We start from the raw sequence: 20,007 nt of genomic DNA on the forward strand, positions 1-20,007 counted from the left end.
TCTGCCACAGAAGGTAGTTGAGGCCAGTTCATTGGCTATATTTAAGAGGGAGTTAGATGGGGCCCTTGTGGCTAAAGGTATCAGGGGGTATGGAGAGAAGGCAGGGATGGGATACTGAGTTGGATGATCAGCCATGATCATATTGAATGGCGGTGCAGGCTCGAAGGGCCGAATGGCCTACTCCTGCACCTATTTTCTATGTTTCTATGTTTCTATCACCACCCTGGCAGAGCGAACCAGGCACACACCGCCCTCTGTGTAAAAAACCTGCCCTGCACATCTCCTTAAAACCTTATCCTTAAAGCTATGCCTTCTAGTCTTTAATATTTCTACTCTGGGAAAAAAAGTCATGACTGTCTATGCCTCTTACGATTTTATATATTTCTGTCGAATTTCCCCTCTAATCTCTCTCATAGCCCCTCACAATCAATTCCATATGAAGATGAAACAACAAAGATTTCACATTCTCTCCACTTAATTAAAGTCCCTTGAACCTTCCGATCTCTTTATTATATCGCTTATTGGTTTAGTTTAGTTTAGTTTGGAGATACGGCGCGGGAACAGGCCCTTAGGCCGACCAGCGATCCCCGCACATTCACACTTTCCTACACACAATAGGGACAATTTACAATTTTACTGAAGCCAATTAACCTACACATCGTTAGAGTGTGGGTGGGAACCGGAGCACCCGGAGAAAACCCACGCAAGTCACGGGGAAAACGTCCAAACTCCGTACAGGCAGCACCCGTGGTCAGGATCGAACCCGGGTCTCCGGCGCTTTAAGTAGCAATGTTACAAAATTTTGAGATTTTAAAAATCAAGTCTGCAATTTATCTCATCAGATAAAGCATAAAAATAAGTTTAATTTGACACCTAATTCACTTTCATATCTCAAGTATTTAAAAAGTTATGGCCATTTTCATACTGGGAAATGAGCATCTTGTTCCCTATTGATTTTCTATGGACATAACAAAAAAGCTGTGATCGTGAACAGTCAAAAGCCCATAACTTTCTTAAAAATTAAGAGAACTGAATGAAATTTTAAGTTATCATAGATTGAAGCATTCTGAAACAAATATAAAATAATCTTACTTGGATGGCCTGAAATTAAAGCATATAATTAGTTAGTTACCTAATTGTAGCTAATTTCAGACTTCAATTACTAGATCTAAACATCTATCCATTTCTTAATAAATGATTAACATTTTTAAATAGCCTAAATGTCCAAATAATATTCACAAATAATTCACAATAAAACATGATTTTTAAATCTCATTTACATTAATTTATAGACCAAATGGAAGGAATTTAGTGTTCAATTGCTGTAAATAAATGCCCATTTAAATCAGCTTTCTAGTGGGATCCTGTGAACGCGCTGGTTTAGAACGTTCACATTGCGGTAGATTTGTGCCCCCAAATGCCGAGAAAAATACTGCGGGATATAATGGGCCCAAAATGAGCTTCTCGCAATATTAAACTTTGTATAAAGGGATCTTTAGAAGCCCTTTTTAATGTAAAAATATACAGCCTACCTTCATATATTTGCTTTATGAGACCCTGCGGTTGCTGGTGGTCGCGGGTTTAGAGATGGATTCTTAAACTACTATAACTATTATACGAGGCCTTTAAAACTAATAATAGCTTTTGCGACGGGGTCTTCCAGCGATTCTTCGTTAATAATTAACTAGGCTGAACATCTTCGATTTGAACAGCCTAGAGAAAATCGCGTTTTAAACCCGCCCCCTCTAAACGGCGCCAAAATCGCGCACACCCGCAGCAACAGATTTTCAGCGACGCTTCAGGTAGGCTTTGCAACATACCTACTTTAAGGTGGCAACTCTACCGCTGCGCCACCGCGCTGCCGCCCGACCTAAATGTGCTGCCCGTCCAGAACTTGGCACAGTCCTCCAGTTGTAGCTGATACTCTGTGCCTCTTTGTATAAAAACCTAGCATCCCATTCACTTTGTAATCACTTTCTTCACCTGCCCTGCCATTTACAAAGGGCTGTGCATAAATATCTTGAAATACAGCTGTCCTGTGTTAAAATCGCTGAATAACAAGAGTAAGGTTATCAATTTACATGCACCTTCCAGAGAAACAGCTGACTGTCTGTTCACTAGCTGGGCCATAAATAAGCATTTAAAGATAACTCATTTTATCATTTAGAATAGTATATTAATCCTGCCTCAAATAAATCATCACTGACATTTTTACAATGCCAAGAGGAACTGGACGAGACCACAATTTTCTTGCCAACATTGTTCACATCCTAGGAGGGAAATAAAAAAAGTATTGGGATTGTTAAATGTTACAATTGTCATTCACAATCTGTAAAACTACCACAAGTTACGCATTTAACCCCGTGTACTGTTTGGCTATATTTATAAACTAGACCAAGTGGGACCTGTTGGGTCCCGTCCCCTCAATGCGCAGTTACGGGGGGGGGGGGCGTGGCCTGCGGCGTCACACACTCACACTAACCACCCCACACACACACACACGCACACTAACCCCCCCATTTGATATTATATCAATACTAGACTATGTGGGACCTGTTGGGTCCCAGTCACACGGGAGGCCTGGTCCCCCAACGCAATATTCCACCACTCACCCGTTCCCCCAACACAACCCGTTCCTGGGGGAGTGGGCTGGTGTGGGAGAGGGGGCTGTGGGGGAGGGGTGTGGGGAGGGGAGGTGTGGGGACGAGAGGTGGGGGAGGGGGTGTGTGGGGGATTGGGGGTGGGAGTGTTTAGGGGGTGGGGAGGGGGTTATGGGGAGGGGGTTGTGGGGGAAGGGGGTGTGGGGGAGGGGTGTGCGGGGTGGGGTGGGGGGATGTGGGGGAGGAGGTGTGGGGAGGGTGTAGGGGAAGAGGGGTGTGGGGAGGAGGGTGTGTGGGGAGCGGGGGTGGGGGAGGGGGTGGTGGAGTGGGGATGTGGGAGGAGGGGTGTGGGGGAGGGTGGTATGAGGGAAGGGGGTATATGGCGGGGGGGTGTGAAGAGTGTGTGGGGGAAGAGGGGTGTGGGGAGGAGGGGGTGTGGGGAGGGGGGTTGGGGGAGGCGGTGGTGGAGTGGGGATGTGGGAGGGGGGTGGGGGAGGGGGGTATGGGGGAGGGGGGTATGGGGGTGTGTGAGGAGGGTGTGGGGGAAGAGGGGTGTGGGGAGGAGGGGGTGTGGTGAGGGGGGGGGGTAGTGGAGATGTGGGAGGGGTGTGTGGGGGAGGGTGGTATGGGGAGGGGGGTATGGGAGAGGGGGTGTGGGGAGGGGGGGTGTGGGGGAGGGGGAACCTTCAAACCTTCATAACTTTCGTACTATTTCACCGGCCGGAACAAAACTTATTTGACTTGGTGAGTAAGGTGGCAAAAAATCAGAGCGCTATTGGGATTGTTTTTGCACAAATTTAATTATAACACAATTTTAATTACAACGCAAACAGGAAGCGGTTAAGATGAGAGTTTTAGTAATATAGATAGTTAGATGTAGAATATACAATGGTATTTTAAAGAGAAAGGATTTAAAATCCAAATAGGTAATTGGCATTCCAAACAGTTGAAAAACCTGCAAGTGAAGAAAGGTAAGGTTTAAAAGGGACTCCGAGAATAATATTGACAAATGTTTTTTTATTAAGATGGTAAAATAAGTTACACATACAGGTTCACCACTGCTATTATCGAATACAGCAACACCATAAACAGTTTAGAATAGTGAAAGACTTGGATAGTGTGGATGTGAAGAGGATGTTTCCACTAGTGAGAGAGTCTTGGGCTAGAGGTCATAGCCTTAGAATTAAAGGCCGGTCCTTTAGAAAGGAGATGAGGAGGAATTTCTTCAGTCAGAATCTGTGGAATTCAATGCCACAGGAGGCTGTGGAGGCCAATTCAATGCATATTGTTAAGGCAGAGATATATAGATTCTTGATTAGTGTGGGTGTCAGGGGTTATGGAGAGAAGGCAGGAGAATGGGGTTAGGAGGGAGAGATAGATCAGCCATGATTGAATGGTGAAGTCGACATGATGAGCCAAATGGCCAAATTCTGCTCTTATCACTTATGACCTTATGACGTTATGGCCATAAACGCAAATTTGGTTTCAGAATCAAAATGGCAAATGCATTCCATTAGATTCTTTCTGGACTTCAGATTGGGTTTTATTGCTGTATTTGTAACCATTCATAAGAGTCTAAATGGTAGCAATGAAAAATTCTTCACTATCTGCAAAACACAAAGTGCTGGTTGAACTCAGCGGACCAGGCAGCCTCTGTGGAGGGAATGGATGACAGTTCAGGCCGGAAGCCTTCTTCAGATTGAATGGAGTGGGGAGAGAAAGCTGGATAAGAGAGGTGGGGGGAGGACAAAGCCTGACAAGTGATAGGTGGATACAGGAGAGGGGTGGGGGTGATTTGCAGACGGGTGGAGTAAGTAACAAGGGCTAGAGGTGAAAAAGGGTGTCAGACAAGGAGAGGAGCGGAGGGGTGAAATGTAAAAGGCTGCACGGTGGTGCAGCGGTAGAGTTGCTGCCTTACAGCGCCAGAGACCTGGGTTCGGTCCCGACTACGGGTGCTCTCTATACGGAGTCTGCACGTTCTCCCCGTGACCACGTGGGTTTTCTCCAAGATCTTCGGTTAACTCCCGCAGTCCGAAGATGTACAGGTTTGTAGGTAAATTGGTTTGGTATAAGTGTAAATTATCCCTAGTGTTTTTTAGAATTAGGTTAATGTGCGGGGATCGCTGGTAGGGTGCAGACTGGTCGGTCCGAAGGGCCTGTTTCTGTGCAGTATCTGTAAACTACACTAAACTAACATCAGAGGCAGGGATCTGGGTGGAAGGGGTTGGGCAATGGAAAGAGGGGTTGATTTGGGGGAAATGGGGAGCTTGGGAATGCGAGATGGGTGTGCAAAGAAGGGGAATGGAGCAAGGTGAGGGGGGGGTGGTGGGAGATGACGGGAGAATGGGAGTGCGCTGGGTTGGGGATGGAGGTTGAAGGCATGTGGAAGAAAGACGGGCGGGGGTGGAGGGGGGATAGAATAATCAATAATAGACACAAAATGCTGGAGTAACTCAGCGGGCCAGGCAGCATCTCTGGAGAGAAGGAATGGGTAATATTTCAGGTCCAGACCCTTCTTCAGACTGAAGTCAGGGGAGAAGGAGATGCAGAGATAAGGAAGTGTAGGGTGTGAAAATGAGAAAAGGGGTCAGAGATCAAGGAACATGTAGAATAGATCACTGTTGGCTAGGAGAAGGTAACAACAAAGCAAAAAGAGATAAAATGATAATTCGCAGAGATCAATAGTCTATCTTCATTTGGTGAAGAAGCCAAAATGGATCCCTTGGTTCTTGGTTCTTGGTTCTTGGTTTCTTGGTCCTCCAAAATATTCCAACTGGAATTTAAACTGGAGGTGGTGAAGGGATGTATGTCCCTGTACATCCATATGCCTATCCAAATGTCTCTTAAATTTCATTATCGCACATTCCTCAAACACCACACCAGGCACTCACCACCCTCGATGTAAAAAACTTGCCTCATTAAACTTTGTCCCCTCACCTCTCTAGTATTTGTTATTTCTGCCCTGTGTGTCATATCTCTCCCAAGAAGGGACAGAGCCGGCTGTACGTTTTGAGAAGCCTCCGTTCCTTCACACTCCCAGTAGGATGCTGCAGATGTTTTACCAATCGGTGGTAGCCAGAGCCATCTTCTTCACTGTCGTGTGCTGGGTCAGCAGGGCGAAGGCCGCGGACGTCAATAGGACCAACAAACCCATCAGGAAGGTACACAAAATTGCTGGAGTAACTTAGCAGATGCAGCAGCATCTATGGAGCGAAGGAGATAGGCAACGTTTCGGGCCGAAACCCTTCTTCAGACTCATCAGGAAGGCTGGCTCCATCCTGGGGGATTCACGGGAGGTTGGTCTTGGAGGGGAGGATGCTCCTCAAACTGCGGAGCATCCTGGACAATACGGCTCACCCCCTCCGTGACACACTGGTCAACCTGAGGAGCACCTTCAGCAACAGAGTGGTTCCACCAAGATGCAGCACAGAACGCCACAGGAGATCCTTCTTCCCTGTGGCTATCAAACTATACAACTCTGTTGTGAGGTAGACTGAGGCTGACTCCCCCCCCCCCCACTTCCTCAATCTTTGTACATCCCAAAGCCTTTCCACTCGTCACTTTAATTTCATGTTTCGTGTATTTTGTGTTTTTTGTGGTGGAGGCAGATACGATAATGGCATTTATACAAAACTGTCCCCTCCCCCCTTCTAGCTGATCCCCTCTAATCCACGCATCATTCTGGTAAATCTCTTCTGTATCATATCCAAAGCCTCCACATCCTTCCTGTACTGGGGTGACCAGAACCCCATGGAATACTCCAAATGTGGCCAAACCAAAGAAACTGGAGTATTTCAGAATGGGGATAATTGAGCACATTTTTCTCAACACAAAAAGCTGGAGTAACTCAACGGGACAGGCAACATATCTGAAGAGAAGGAATGGGTGACGTTTCTCCAGAGATGCTGCCTGTCCCGCTGAGTTGCTCCAACCTTTTGTGTCTATCTTCGGTTTAAACCATCACCTGCAGTTCCTTCCTACACATTTTGCTGGATGTTGTTTTGGTTCCTAACCCATTGTACCGAAATGCTGTGAAGTGAAGATGGAATGTCTTCTCCTGGACTCAAGCTGCATTTCATCCAAGGAAGATCTTGCTTTTTTAAATTACCATTACCGAGTTCAGGGAGAGTACCAGGCACAGCTGGGTGCAGACAAACTTGTTTACCGAGACGTGGATAGAACTCCAACTGATTATCCTGCTGGCAACCACTCAGATCTGCCTTCTTGGATACAGTCTCAACAATACAAATAATCAGACCGCTTTTCACAAAGGCTCGCCGTGTGTGCCATTCAACAAAGTAATTTGAATGAAGTAAATACCTTTATGTCAGACTTACTCAAGACTCTGATACAACACATGTTACTTCATTGCACAAACTACTCTTTCCCAACAGCACTCAGAAACAGAGGAGAAAAAACGCCGGGTATCAGAGAAAAATATTATTTTTTAAATCTTATTTTTTTAATTATTTGCGGCTGAGGGAGAAAGTAATAGACACTTCAAAATCTAGCAAGATAAAACATTTTTGCACTTGAATACAATTTACACTTAGTTTAGTTTAGAGTTGAGATACAGAGTGCTCGAATGCTATCCTACACATGAGGGACAATTTTACAATTATGCCAAGCCAATTATCAAGCCAGTACAAACCTGTACGTCTTTGGAGTGTGGGAGGAAACCGAGAGATCCTAGAGAAAACCCACGCAGGTCACGGGGAAAATGTCCAAACTCCGTACAGACAGCACCCCCAGTCAGGATCGAACGCCAAGGCAGCAACTCTACCGCTGTGCCACCATGCCACCCCATTCCTAAACATAATTTGCAATAGGGACATCTTTTACAATATCCAGGAACCTCAAACCTATTAATTATCAGATAAAATATGACACTAAATCATACGGGGAAATAACAGGACAGGTGGCTTAAGAACTTAATCAAAGAACTATGGATAAAGAAGCAATACACAAACTGTTGGAGGAAGTCAGTGGGTCAGGCAGCACCTGTGGGGGCTGTGAGGGAAGGTCAACTTTTCGTATCAAATCCTTGTAGGTCTGAGAGTGTAAAGGAGAGGGAGCCTGCACAAAGAGGAGAGGGAGGGGTGAAGCAACAGATCATGTGCAGCAGCAGAGATTAGTTTAACTTGGCATCATGTTCAGCCCAGTCATTGTGGGCTGAAGGGCCTGTTCATATGCTGTACTGTTCTCTTGTCAAACCAGCCTGGTTCCACTGGTGGTTATCCATTTGTTATTTTCAGTTTAAAAAGATGTACATAAACACTTTTTAAAAATGATATTGGGATGAGGATAGGTGATTTTGGGTGGGAGATTTGTTATACTGATTGCATTGGGAAGGGAGATTATAGCATGATGGGTTGTGTATATGACTAAGAGATACTGTACAGTACAGGAGGGTTTTTTCTTTTTCTTTTTCTTTTTTCTTTTTGTTTCTCTCTTTTTTTGTATGGCTTTGTAAATATTTGATTAGTGTATAAATGTAAATAATTTGGTGTACACATGGAAATAGGCGTTTATAGCTGCTAAATTTGTATGAGCTAATTATAAGCAGTTGAATAAGGGGTGGGAATTAATAAGCTTTGGCTTCTTCCTGCTCCTTTTCGGACACATACAATTCATTTATTTAGAAATATTGTTTATGACACTTTATAAATATTCTTGTTTTTGGTTTTTTTGTATGCTGTTTCATACTTGCTTTTTATTTTTTATTCTGTTCGAAATAAAGAATTTAATAAATTAATTAATAATAAATAATAAACACTCTTTATTGATTGGGGACAATCAGCCATTATCACAATGAATGGCGGTGCTGGCTCGAAGTGCCGAATGGCCTCCTCCTGCACCTATTTTCTATGTTTCTATGTTAATAACCCGCGCCTGCCTTCTCCCCATATCCCTTGACTCCACTATCCCCTAGACCTCTATCTAACTCTCCCTTAAATCCATCCAGTGACTTGGCCTCCACTGCCCTATGTGGCAGGGAATTCCACAAATTCACAACTCTCTGGGTGAAAAAGTTTTTTCTCACAGTCTTAAATGGCCTCCCCTTTATTCTAAGACTGTGGCCCCTGGTTCTGGACTCTCCCAACATTGGGAACATTTTTCCTGCATCTAGCTTGTCCAGTCCTTTTATAATTTTACATGTTTCAATGGGCCAAATGGCCTAATTCTGCTTCTATGCCTTATGAATGTATAGATAATTTCTACAAAGCAACAAAAATCAGAATAATGTAAACTCTTTCGGGAAAAAAACAAACATTTTTTCCTATCCATAACATGTATGTGTATGAAGTGAATATTAGATTTATTATTCTCTCCAACAGTAACCATTAACTGACAATACAGGAGCCGTTTTACACAGAAATTCATCCCCATATTGTCTGTATTAAATGTGCGATAACATATTTTAGACGCAATTAACCTTGATTCTCGACCCGAAACATCACGTATTCCTATTCTCCAGAGATGCTGCCTGACTCGCTGAATTACTCTAGCATTTTGTGTGTACCTTGATAACACGTGGCAGTATTTACTTCGATGGAAATAAATTTTGAAATTAGAACATAACGTGCAAATGCTGTTACATTTCCCCCTTTGCCCCTGCGACAGGAATAGAATTTCTATCCAAATTCCATCTTTTAAAATTGGACATTACCAAATCTTGAATGTTATAGCTCTGCACATCATCAAAGAGGTAGAAATCTCTTGGATAATCCCCTGCTTTCTGACAGTGCAACAAATGCTCAGTACTAACGCCACTGGCAAGAGGACATTGCCTTCCTAAATTGGTGATACTTTTGATAAGAAATAGCGTTTTAACTCTGAGCTGCTTTTAAATGGCCTCTTTCATTGGTGCAATTTCATTTGACTCCCGTATATGATCAGCTAAAAAAAATGTGAAGCATGATGATGATACATTCACGTACTTTTCCAACAAAATACTGATGAAAGAACGTGTAATGTGCCTCAAACAATCAATGAATGGAATCAGGCCTCATTTCATTTTCTCTGCAATGACAATCCAATCTATATAAAACTATTCTTAAGACCGCACAGTAAAAATCTATTTGTCTTGATTACAGTAGAAAAGATTGGCCTTTATCACACAATTTACCAATTCAATATTTGGATTCTCAACATCCTGCGTTGCGTTTTCCACGATTAAACGCAGTTTAGCATAAAAGTAATCTAGTATTTATCGAACCTGTTCTCCATTTAGCTGCAGTTTTTAAATTAACCGGCAGGCTCTATGGATTTGTTTGTGATGCAGTTGAAAGATTCAAGAGCATAAAACTGTCATTAGCAAAATGTTCAGCCCAAGTTTGTGTGTAGGAAGGAACTGCAGATGCTGGTTTAAATCGAAGATGGACACAAAATGCTGGGGTGACTCAGTGGGTCAGGCAGTATCTCTGGAGAGAAGGAATGGGTGATGTCAGTCTGACAGTCATTAGTACGATACGATACGATGCGATAGAACTTTATTTATCCCAGTGTTAGCTGTGAGGAGGATGCTAGGAGGCTGCAATGTGACTTGGATAGGCTAGGTGAGTGGGCTAATGCATGGCAGATGCAATATAATGTGGATAAATGTGAGTTTATCCACTTTGATGGCAAAAACAGGAAAGTAGACTATTATCTGAATGGTGGCTGATTAGGAAAAGGGGAGATTCAACGAGACCCGGGTGTCATGGTACACCAGTCATTAAAAGTAGGCATGCAGGTGCAGCAGGCAATGAAGAAAGCGAATGGTATGTTAGCATTCATAGCAAAAGGATTTGAGTATAGGAGCAGGGAGGTTCTATTGCAATTGTACAGGGTCTTGGTGAGACCAAACCTGGAGTATTGCGTACAGTTTTGGTCTCCTAATCAGAGGAAAGACATTCTTGCCATAGGTACAGAGAAGGTTCACCAGACTGATTTCTGGGATGTCAGGACTTTCATATGAAGTAAGACTGGATAGACTCGGCTTGTACTCGCTAGAATTTAGAAGATTGGGGGGGTATCTTATAGAAACTTACAAAATTCTTAAGGGGTTGGGCAGGCTAGATGCAGGAAGATTGTTCCCGATGTTGGGGAAGTCCAGGACAAGGGGTCACAGTTTAAGGATAAAGGGGAAATCCTTTAGGACCGAGATGAGAAAAATATTTTTCACACAGAGAGTGGTGAATCTCTGGAACTCTCTGCCACAGAAGGTAGTTGAGGCCAGTTCATTGGCTATATTTAAGAGGGAGTTAGATGTGGCCCTTGGGGCTAGAGGGATCAGGGGGTATGGAGAGAAGGCAGGTACGGGATACTGAGTTGGATGATCAGCCATGATCATATTGAATGGCGGTGCAGGCTCGAAGGGCCGAATGGCCTACTCCTGCACCTATTTTCTATGTTTCTATGTTTCTATGTGATGTCAGTGACAATGATTAGTACGATACGATACAATGCGATAGAACTTTATTTATCCCAGGAGATAAATTGATCTGCCCCTTCTACACTAAACGCACCTCGCTGTGTTTGGCTCATATCGATCCTCTAAACCTTTTCTTTCAAATGTGTCAAATGTGGTTTATAGTACCTGCCACAACTACCTCCTCTGGCAGCTTGTTCCACATAGCCACCACCCTTTGTGTGAATAAGTTGCCCCTCGGATTTCTATTGAATTTGTGATACACACATCTAGGTGTGGTCTCCTCAGTCGGCTGTGCAAGGCTGCTGGAGTTAGCCGCAGTGCTCCTTGGCCAGGTTTTGGGGAGAGGGGCTGGGGGTTACAGAGTGAATGCGTCAGGGGTGTGGCTGCAATGGTGCTGATGTGAAGGAGGCAGTAGTGCATTGGGACCAGGCATGAAGTCTGAAAAATAGTCAGCCTGGACCACATAGAGCTTACCTGGACCACTTGAGCAAAAGACGGGGCTGCACGGCGACACAGCAGTAGTTGCTGCCTTACGGCGCCAGAGACCTGGGTTCGATACTGACTGCAGGTGCTGCCTGTACTGAGTTTGTTCATTCTATCCCGTGACCTGCGTGGGTTTTCTCCGGGATCTCCGGTTTCCTCCCACGCTCCAAAGACGTGCAGGTTTGTAGGCTAATTGTCTTGGTGTAAATGTATATTGTCCCAAGGGTGTGTGGGGTAGTGTTAGTGTGTGGGGATTGCTGGTTGGCACGCACTCGGTGGGCCTACAGGCCTGTTTCCGTGCTGTATCTCTAAGCTAAACTAGACTAAACCAGACACAAGGTGCTGGAGGAACTCAGCGGGTCAGGCAGCATCTGTGGAGAAAAGAGTCCAAATCCAAAACGTCACCTATCCATTCCCTCCCCAAATGCTGCCTGACCCGCTGTGATCTTTCTACACTTCATAGTTTAGTGGGAATGCTGCTACTAATCACATCAATACAACAGGTTTCATTCTATTTGATCTTTGAAGAGCTCTGATGAGAGCAATACGTATGCAATATAATTACAAGCTGAATTGTAATGTGTAAACCTACAATTTCAATTGCTAAATTTATACTGTTTTGATAATTAACATTTAAATTGTATAGCTATGATTTAAAACAAAATCAATAATAAGATTCTGTTTGGATCAACAGCCCATTCTGTTATTGAGCTTTAACAAGGCTTTAACAATGATTTCAAACAAATTATGTCAGACATATTAAAACTCCGCTCATAACTTTAAATAGGAAAACCTTAATCGACATGCTGTTTTCACTGCTCAGGAAACCTAGATGGTGTAGTGCCAGTAATATGTTTGTGGCTGCAGGAGTCAGTACTTTAGAAGCTATCCTAAGAAATCATATGTATAAATTCATTTGCATGATAAACGACTCTAAAAATGTAATTAAAAATATTGTGGCCTTGTCAAACATAAGGTTTAGCACTACACGCTACGAATCCCAGTTGTGGAGACACTGGTATCGTTGTCTCGTTGTAGGACATTGATCATTCTTTTATTCTGGATTTTAATTAACGTATTGTTTTTTTTTAATAATATATATTTTATGATGCTTTTATAAGTGATATACTAAGATTTTATATGTACTTTATGATATTTTTTAATATGCAATGCATTTTTATGTAATGTTGCCCCTTGTATGGACCTTGAGTCCGAAATAACGTTTATTATTATTATTATTATTATTATTATTATTATTATTATTATTATTATTATTATCATTATTATTATTATTATTATTATTATTATTATTATTATTATTATTATTATTTCGAATCACAGCATGGAATCAGGCCATTCGGCCCAACTCTTCCATTCAGAGCAGTGGACCCTTTAGCATTAACCTCAGTGCCCATTATTTGACGTAGCCTTCTATGTTGAGATGTTCCTCTGGACTCTTTTTAAATGCTGTCAGTAACCAAGCTACAATCGCAGTGCATTTAAAGTACCCAGTCACTCTCTGGATGAAGATGGTTTCATAGGTTCATAAGTGATACCATTTGGCCCATCAAGTCTACTCCTCCAGTCAATCATGACTGATCTACCTTTCCCTCTCAATTCCATTCGCCTGCCTTCTCCCCATAAGCCCTGAAACCCGTACTAATCAAGAATCTATCAATCTCTAATAATATCCATTGACTTGACCTCCACAGCCTTCTGCGGCAATGAATTCTACAGATTCATCACAGAAATTCTACAGATTCATCAGACTAAAGAAATTCCTCCTCATCTTCTTCTTAAAACACGTCCTTTTATTTTGAGGCTATGGCCTCTGATCCCAGACTCTCCCACTAGTGGAAACATCCTCTCCACATCCACTCTATCCTGGCCTTTCACTATTCAGTAAGTTTTAATGAGGTCCTCCCTGATCCTTCTAAACTCCAGTGAGTACAGGCCCCAGTAGCATTAGCAAATTAGCAAATTTTCAGATGACACAAAGCTGGGTGGCAGTGTGAACTGTGAGGAGGATGCTATGAGAATGTAGGGTGACCTGGACAGATTGGGGGAGTGGGCAGATGCATGGCAGATGAGGTTTAGTGTGGATAAATGTGAGGGTATCCACTTTGGTAGCAAAAACAGGAAGGCAGATTACTATCTAAATGGCGTCAAGTTGGGAAAAGGGGAAGTACAACGGGATCTGGGGGTCCTTGTACATCAGTCTATGAAAGTAAGCATTCAGGTACAGCAGGCAATGAAGAAAGCGAATGGCATGTTGGCCTTTATAACAAGAGGAATCGATTATAGGAGCAAAGAGGTCCTTCTGCAGTTGTACAGAGCCCTAGTGAGACCACACCTGGAGTATTGTGTGCAGTTTTGGTTCCCTAATTTGAGGAAGGACATTCTTGCTATTGAGGGAGTGCAGCGTAGGTTTACAAGGTTAATTCCCGGGATGGCAGGACTGTCATATGCTGAGAGAATGGAGCAGCTGGGCTTGTACACTCTGGAGTTTAGAAGGATGAGAGGGTATCTCATTGAAACATATAAGTTTGTTAAGGGCTTGGACACGCTAGAGGCAGGAAACATGTTCCCGATGTTGGGGGAGTCCAGAACAAGGGGCCACAGTTTAAGAATAAGGAGTAAGCCATTTAGAACGGAGACGAGGAAACACTTTTTCTCACAGAGTGGTGAGTCTGTGGAATTCTCTGCCTCAGAGGGCAGTGGAGGCAGGTGCTCTGGATACTTTCAAGAGAGAGCTAGATAGGGCTTAAAAATAGCGGAATCAGGGATATGGGGAGAAGGCAGGATTGGGGTACTGATTGGGGATGATCTGCCATGATCACATTGAATGACGGTGCTGGCTCGAAGGGCCAAATAGCCTACTCCTGCACCTATTGTCTATTGTCAGTGCTGTCAAACGCTCAACATATGTTAACCCAAGCATTCTTGGGATCATTTTCGTAAACCGCTACTGGACCCTCTCCAGCGTCAGCATATCCTTCTAAATGTTTCTTAAACGTTTTTTAGGGGAATAGAAAACTAGCGGATATAGGCTTAAGGTGAGGGGGGAAAGATTTAATAGGAACCTGAGGGGAAACTCTTTTACACAAAGGATGGCAAGTATATAGAACAAGCTGCCAGAGGAGGTACACTAGTTGAGGTAGGTATTGTTTAAGAAACATTAAGACAGATACATGGATAGCTTAGGTTTAGACCATATGGACCAAACACAGGTGGGTGGGACTAGTGTAGTGTGGTTACGTTTTAATTTTCTCTTCCTCATTTTAGTACTTTCTCCCAAGGTCCTGACCTATCCTTATTCCTTTTAATTTAGTTTTGTTTAGTTTTAGTTTAGTTTAGTTTAGTTTATTGTCACGTGTACCGAGGTACAGTGAAAAGCTTACATTGCGTGCTAACCAGTCAGCAGAAGGACAATACATGATTACAATCGAGCCAGTTACACTGTATCAATACATGATAAGGGAATAACGTTTAGTGCAAGGTAAAGGGTCTGTCCCAATATACGAGGTAATTCGAGTTTAAAAAAAAACTAACTCGTGGTAAGTGCGTAGAATGTACGTAGCGGCTACGTTGGAGCTTGTGAATGTCCCGTAGCGGCTGGTAACGCTAACGGCAGGTACTCGGGAAATGCGGTAACTCGTGAAGTTTTTCAGCACTGTGAAATATATGTCCACGAGAGCCCCGAGTACCTCCGAACGGCTATTGCCGTAATTTTCCGAGTTCGAATCAGGGGAAACTCGGGAGAACTCTTGAATTACCTCGTACAGTGGGACAGGCCCTTAAAGCCAGCAAAGTCCAATCAAGGATAGTCCGAGGGTCACCCGTGAGGTAGATAGCCTGTCCCGCTGGGTAACTCCATCTTTTTGTGTCTATATTCGGTTTAAACCAGCATCTGCAGTTCCTTCTTACACAGACTGTAAGTCGTTCAGGACTGCTCTTTGGTCGTGGTAGGATGAACTATCTTGAAGGTACACAAAAATGCTGCAGAAACTCAGCGGGTGCAGCAGCATCTATGGAGCGAAGGAAATAGGCAACGTTTCGGCCCGAAACGTTGCCTATTTCCTTCGCTCCATAGATGCTGCTGCACCCGCTGAGTTTCTCCAGCATTTTTGTGTACCTTCAATTTTCCAGCATCTGCAGTTCCTACTTGAACTATCTTGAAGCTCGATGACCTGTTAACCTTGGAATTACCTTATTATTAAATCCACTGCTCTCGCGGGTAGATTAGCCCTGGCTAAAGGGCAAAGAGAGAGTTCAACATTGTGAAACGTCAGTGATCTGTGCCACAGGGAGCAAATTGCAGAATGGGTGGCAGAGATCAGCGCGCCTTGATTTGCAATACTCTGGGTATTTCCTTCACTCATTCTAAAAAGGAATAGAGAGATTTGTGTTTCTGTAAAGCTTTTGGCTTCTCATCTGTGCGATTTCCAAAACCACATACAGAATCTTTTTTTTTTCCGCTCCTTTAAGCAAAAGCTTCCATTTGGCCACAATTGAAAAGAATGCTGATTATAACTTGGAAATCTCCACTAATAATCTTCTCTTACTACTTCCCTGTGGATGATCCTAAAGCCACTCTCGGGGCATGCTTCACCGAATTAGATGTAGATATAGAAAATCACTATTATTCATCGCACTCAATTACAACACTTGAGTGCAGCAAGCAAAACCGCAAAACATTCATAGCAAAAGGATTTGAGTATAGGAGCAGGGATGTTCTGCTGCAGTTGTACAGGGTATCGGTGAGACCACACCTGGAGTATTGCATACAGTTTTAGTCTCCTAATCTGAGGAAAGACATTCTTGCTATAGAGGGAGTACATAGAAGGTTCACCAGACTGATTCCTGGGATGGCAGGACTTTCATATGAAGAAAGACTGAATAGACTCGGCTTGTACTCGCTAGAATTTAGATGAATGAGGGGGGATCTTATAGAAACTTACAAAATTCTTAAGGGGTTGGACAGGCTAGATGCAGGAAGATTGTTCCCGATGTTGGGGAAGTCCAGGACAAGGGGTCACAGTTTAAGGATAAAGGGGAAATCCTTTAGGACCGAGATGAGAAAAACATTTTTCACACAGAGAGTGGTGAATCTCTGGAACTCTCTGCCACAGAAGGTAGTTGAGGCCAGTTCATTGGCTATATTTAAGAGGGAGTTAGATGTGGCCCTTGTGGCTAAAGGGATCAGGGGTATGGAGAGAAGGCAGGTACAGGATACTGAGTTGGATAATCAGCCATGATCATATTGAATGGCGGTGCAGGCTCGAAGGGCCGAATGGCCTACTCCTGCACCTATTTTCTATGTTTCTAAACCCTTTACCTTTCACTAAACAAGAGGGAATCAAAGCTACGAGCAGTGGAAACTGGTGGTGCAACCAGGTTGGGAGGGGGTGGGTGAGGGAGGGTGGGGGGGGGGGGGGGGGGGGGGGGGGGTGTGGGTAGAGAGAATGCAGTAGTTACTAGAAATTAGAGAAATCAATGTTCATACCGCTGGGTTATAAGCTGCCCGAATGAAATATGAATGTTGTTCCTCCAATTTACATTGGGCCTCACTCTGACAGTGGAGGAGACCCTGGATAGAAACATCAGTGTGGGAATGGGAATGGGAATGGGAATGGGAATGGGAGGGGGAGTTAAAGTGTTTGGCATCCAGGGGTTCGCGTAGGCCAAGGCGGACTATGCGGAGGTGTTCAGCGAAATGATCGCCAAGTCTACACGAACTGCTGCTGCTCTTTTCTACGGTCATATTTTCCTGCAAAACAGGAGGCCATTCAGCCCATCGTGTCTTTCCCGATATCAGAACAGTCCCAGCAAATACAGGCAACCTCTTATTTTCCTCGAACTGACCCTTGAACTATCGTTGATCGGACTTTACTGGCTTTATCTTGCACTGAACGTCATTCAAGTTATTCTCGTTATACATGTCATGTTTTCAATAGACAATAGAAATAGGTGCAGGAGTGAATGACAGTGCTGGCTCGAAGGGCCGAATGGCCTACTCCTGCAGCTATTGTCTATTGTCTATTGAATAGGCTCTTTGGCACTTCGAGCCAGCACTGCCATTCGCTGTGACCATGGCTGATCATTCACAATTAGTACCCCAACCCTGCCTTCTCCCCATATTCCTTGACTGCTATCTTTAAGAGCTCCATCTAACTTTCTCTTGAAAGCATCGAGCGAATTGGCCTCCACTGCCTTCTGAGGCAGAGAATTCCACAGATTCACAACTCTCTGGGTGATAAGGGTTTTCCTCAACTCTGTTCTAAATGGCCTACCCCTTCCTCTTAAACTGTGGCCCCTGGTTCTGGACACTGCTGACATTGGAAACATGTTTCCTGCCTCTAGCATGTCCAATCCCTTAGTAATCTTATATGTTTCAATAAGATCCCATCTCTTCCTTCTAAATTCCAGTGTATACAAGCCCAGTCATTCCATTCTCTCAGCATATGACAGTCCCGCCATCCTGGGAATTAACCTTGTGAACCTACGCTGCATTCGCTCAATAGCAAGAATGTCCTTCCTCAAATTTGGAGACCAAAACTGCAGACAATACTCCAGGGTAGACAAATATTCTGGACAAACTCAGCGGTTGAGGCAGCATCTCTGGAGCGATGGAAATAGTCTATGTTTCGGATCGAGACCCTTCTTCAGACTCCAGGTGTGGTCTCACCAGGGCCCTGTGCAACTGCAGAAGGAACTCTTTGCTCCTATACTCAACTCCTCTTGTTATGAAGGCCAACATGCCATTAGCTTTCTTCACTGCCTGATGTACCTACATGCTTACTTTCATTGACTGATGAACAAGGACCCCCAGATCCCGTTGTACTTCCCTTTTCCCAACTTGACACCATTCAGATAATAATCTGCCTTCCTGTTCTTACCACCAAAGTGGATAACCTCACATTTATCCACATTAAACTGCCTGCATCTACCTGTCCAAGTCACCCTGCATCCTCATAGCATCCTCCTCACAGTTCACACTGCCACCCAGCAAAAGAGAGTTAGATATAGCTCTTAGGGCTAATGGAATCAAGGGATATGGCAAATATCATATGGGAAGAAAGCAGGAACGGGGTACTTAAAATTCTTAAGGGATTGGGTAGATTCACGAGATTGATCCCTGGGATGGCGGGACTGACATATGAGGAAAGATTGGAAAGACTAGGCTTGTATTCACTGGAGTTTAGAAGGATGAGGGGATATCTTATAGAAACATATAAAATTATAAAAGGACCGGACAAGCTAGATGCAGGAAAAATGTTCCCAATGTTGGGCGAGTCCAGAACCAGGGGCCACAGTCTTAGAATAAAGGGGAGGCCATTTAAGACTGAGGTGAGAAAAAACATTTTCACCCAGAGAGTTGTGAATTTGTGGAATTCCCTGCCATACAGGGCATTGGAGGCCAATTCACTGGATGGATTTAAGAGAGAGTTAGATTGAGCTCTAGGGGCTAGTGGAGTCAAGGGATATGGGGAGAAGGCAGGCACGGGTTATTGATTGGGGACGATCAGCCATGATCACAATGAATGGCGGTGCTGGCTCGAAGGGCCGACTGGCCTCCTCCTGCACCTATTTTCTATGTATCTATGTCATGTAAACAAGGATATTTATTGCAACCTGGTGTATATGATAATAAACTAATCTGAATCTGAATCTGGATTTGATGAGGTGACTAACTTAACTCACAAATAGGCACGATTGAGTGACGTTATTTATATTGATTTCCGCAAAATTAGCTAAAGTTGCTTGTGAAACCAAGGTTGACTATGTACCTTCATCGAGTGTCAGGAGATACGCGCTGAAAAGATGAAGTACGAAGGGAAGATGGCCAGGAATATAAAGAAGGACGGTAAAAGCTTCTTTAGATATGTTAATGGAAAAAGAGTAGCAAAGTCAAATGTGGGTCCCTTGAAGGCAGACACGGGTGAAATTATTATGGGGAACAAGGGAATGGCAGAAGAGTTGAACAGGTACTTCGGATCTGTCTTCACTAAGGAAGACACAAATAATCACCCAGAAGTACTGGAGGACAGAGGATCTAAGGGAGTCGAGGAACTGAAAGAAATTTTCATTACACGATAAATAGTTTAGGTAGGCTAATGGGACTGAAGGATGATAAATCCCCTGGGGCAGATGGTCTGCATGCCAGGATCCTCAGGGAGGTGGCTCTAGAAATAGTGGATGCATTGGTGATCATTTTCCAATGTTCAATAGATTCAGGATCAGTTCCTGTGGATTGGACGATAGCTAATGTTATCCCACTTTTCAAGAAAGGAGCGAGAGAGAAAACGGGGAATTACAGACCAGTTAGCCTGACTTCGGTGGTGGGAAAGTTGCTGGAGTCAATTATTAAAGAGGTAATAATGGGGCATTTGGATAGCAGTAAAAGAATTAGTCTAAGTCAACATGGATTTATGAAAGGAAAATCTGGAATTTTCTGAGGATGTGACAAGTAAAATGGATGAAGGTGAGCCAGTGGATGTAGTGTAT

Source organism: Amblyraja radiata, chromosome 6 (assembly GCF_010909765.2).
Source record: "Amblyraja radiata isolate CabotCenter1 chromosome 6, sAmbRad1.1.pri, whole genome shotgun sequence".
NCBI classification, from domain to species: domain Eukaryota; kingdom Metazoa; phylum Chordata; class Chondrichthyes; order Rajiformes; family Rajidae; genus Amblyraja; species Amblyraja radiata.